The sequence below is a fragment of the Sciurus vulgaris genome (assembly GCF_902686455.1).
Source record: "Sciurus vulgaris genome assembly, chromosome: 15".
In the NCBI taxonomy this organism is placed as follows: Eukaryota; Metazoa; Chordata; class Mammalia; order Rodentia; family Sciuridae; genus Sciurus; species Sciurus vulgaris.
Window position 1 is genome coordinate 25,280,485 of NC_136476.1, and position 3,222 is coordinate 25,283,706.

Consider the following 3,222-nt stretch of genomic DNA (forward strand, 5'->3'; position numbering starts at 1 on the left):
CATTATTATCCCATGTACATATATAACTATAGGACCAGTGGTATTCTACATCATCTATAACTAGAAGAATGAGAAATTATACTCCATTATATCACAGTGCATTCTACTGTCATGTATAACTAATTAAAACAATTTTCGTATAAAACTGCATCTTCTTTATTTTGCATACTTTAATTTTAGAACACAACAAAAAACACAATACAACATCCAACCCTGCTGCCAAACTAGGTAGAGAATGGGGACTTGAAGGCCCTGTTTCCTGTCTTAAACACCAAAGACAGGAGAAAAACCACTAGAACATCAATCAGCAGAGGAAGCCAGGTGGGAAAGGGCCATTCAAGGCTACTGAAGGAGCCGTGGGGAAACTACACAGAGGGCAGATTTCTTAGTGGCAATTCCTAATCTACTTCTTCCATACAAGATGCATCCTCATCACCCTTAAGAAGGGATATCTCATCAGGAATAGCATTGCTGCATTCCTCTGCTGTCACTTCATCTTCTTCAATGCCTAAGCCTAACTTTATCATGTGGTAGGTGTGATTGGAGTGGGTCTGGGGGTCCTCAAGGAAGAAGCCAGAAGAGAGCAGTGAAGTTTCAAATAGCAGCACCACCAAGTCCTTGAAAGCCTTGTCATTTTTGTCTGCCTCTGCCTTTTGCCACAGTGTCTCCACAATGGGGTGGTCAGGGTTGATCTCCAGGTGCTTTTTGGCCATCATGTAGCCCATTGTAGAGTTGTCTAGAAGTGCCTGGGCCTTCATGATCTGGTCCATGTTGTCTGTCCAGTCATAGGTGCTGGTAACAAAGCAGCAGGTGAAGACACAAACCTATTGGAGATTGTCACCTTCTCAACCTTTTTATCCAAGATTTCCTTCATGAGCTTGCAAATGTTCTCAAATTTTGCCTTTCTCTCCTCCATTTTCTTTTTTTCCTCCTCATCTTTAGGTAGCTCCAGGCCTTCCTTGATCACAGAGACCAGGTTCTTCCCATCAAACTCCTTGAGTTGCTGCACACAGTACTCATTAATAGGCTCAGTCATGTATACCACTTCAAAGCCCTTCTTCAGCACACACTCCACAAAAGCAGAGTTGGCCACCTGCTCTTTGCTTTCACTAGTAATGTAACAGATGGACTTCTGTGTCTCCTTAATGTGAAAGATGTACTCTGACAGAGAAGTCATCTCATCTCCAGGCTGAGAGGTGTGATAGTGCAGCAGCTCAGAAAGGCATCACTGATTAATAGAATCTTCATGGATCCCAAGCTTAAGATTTTTAGAAAATGCCTCATAGAATTTTTTGTAGTTCTCCTTGTCTTCTGCCAACTCAGAAACGAGCTAAAGGCACTTCTTTACAATGGTTTTGTGGATGACTTTAAAGATTTTGCTCTGCTGAAGCATTTCTTGGAAGATATTCAGGGGCAGGTCCTCAGAGTCAACAATGCCACAAATAAAGTTGAGATACTCTGTATCAGCTCATCACAGCTGTCCATAATGAACACATAAGGGACACAGAGTTTGATGTTGTTCTTCTTGTTGTTCTCAAAGAGGTCAAAGGGAGCCCACCGAGTGATGAACAGCAATGCCCTGAATTCCAACTACCTTCTACAGAGAAGTGCCTGACTGCCAGGTGGTCTTCCCAGTCACTGATGAAGCTCTTGTAGAATTCTTCATATTCTTCATGAGTAATGTCATCAGAGTTTCTGGTCCAAATGGGCTTGGTCTTGTTCTGTTCTTCAAGATCAATATATTTCTCCTTGATCTTCTTTGTTTTCTTTTCTTATCCTTACCAGTGTCATCTTCTTCATCTAAGCTTACATCTTCAATCTTGAGTCTCTCCTCATCATCCTTATCTTCCTCTTCTTTCTCACCTTTCTCTTCCTCTGCCTCATCATCACTGATTTCCTTCTCTTGTTCCGTCTACAAATAAAGGGTAATTGGATAGCCTATAAACTGTGAGTGCTTCTTCACCACTTCTTTGATCCATCTTTCCTCTAAGTACTCTGTCTGGTCTTCTTTGAGGTGGAGAATGACTTTAGTACCCCAGCCAATGGGCTCACCATGATCAGCCCGTACAGTGAAGGATCCCCCAGCAGAAGACTCCCAGGCATACAGTTCATCATCATTGTGCTTTGTGATCACAACCACTTTCTCTGCTACCAGATAGGTAGAATAAAATCCAACATCAAATTGTTCAATCATGGATATGTCTGCACCAGCTTGAAGAGCCTCCATAATTGCTTTAGTACCAGACTTGGCAATGGTTCCCAAGTTGTTTATGAGATCAGCCGTGGTCGTGCCAATGCCTGTGTTCACCAAAGCCTGAGGGTTGGGAATGATGTCAATTTTCAGCTCTTTACCACTGTCCAATGTGGAAAGGTCTGTCAGACTCTCATAGGGAATCTTGTCCAAGGCTTAGGAAGCATTAGAGATCAATTCCTGAAGGAAAATTTCTTTGTTGGAAAAGAAGGTAGTGATGATGAGAGATATGAGTTGGGCAATTTCTGCCTGAAAGGCAAAGGTCTCCACCTCCTCCTCTCCATGGTACACTTCCTCAGGCATCTTGAGGAGAAAGGGCTGTGAGTATTAGAGTAGGGTGGGCCCAAACAGTGTGCTACTCGCTCATGACACCTAGGCTGCATGGGGGTGACTCAAGAGCTAAAGCAATTTTTTTTTTAAAGCACATAGATGCCAGACTCCAAACTTACACATGGAACAGCACACTTGCATCTCCACTCAAATATGTCTAGGAGATAAATTACATTTAATGCTGCCCAAATAAACTCTTGATTCTCTTCCCTCACACAACTTTCTCTCTACCTAATTATACCAATCTCAGTAAATGCCACCTCACCTCCCCATCGGGGGGTTCACTTAGGCCTAAGTTTCTCTCGCACTTCTGCAAATTATTAGAAATTCTGCTGTTTTCACCTTCAAAATATGATTCAAGTGAAAGTGCTGCTACATCTTGGTCTAAGCCATTATCATTACTTGCCTAGATTACTGTAATAGTCTTCTAATTGAACTCCTTAAAAAACAAACAACAACAACAACAACAAAAAACTCTAGCCCATTCTATCAAGTCTTTTTTCTTGAAAAATTTATTTTTCAGCCAAAATAAATTTTAAAACATGTCACATAATGTCAATTGACTACCAAAGATTTTCCAATACATCTCCATCATGCATAAAATCAAATCCATGGCCTACAAGGCCCTATGTGACCTGTCT

The 3,222-nt window shown here is 41.7% G+C and overlaps 1 pseudogene across 1 annotated transcript; it reads right to left on the reverse strand.

The window, feature by feature from the left end:
* Positions 1-383: 383 nt before the first annotated feature.
* LOC306645066 (heat shock protein HSP 90-beta-like) lies at positions 384-2,626 on the reverse strand (annotated as a pseudogene). The gene has a single exon. The product of its transcript is annotated as a heat shock protein HSP 90-beta-like (transcript).
* Between the last annotated feature and the right edge of the window lie 596 nt (positions 2,627-3,222).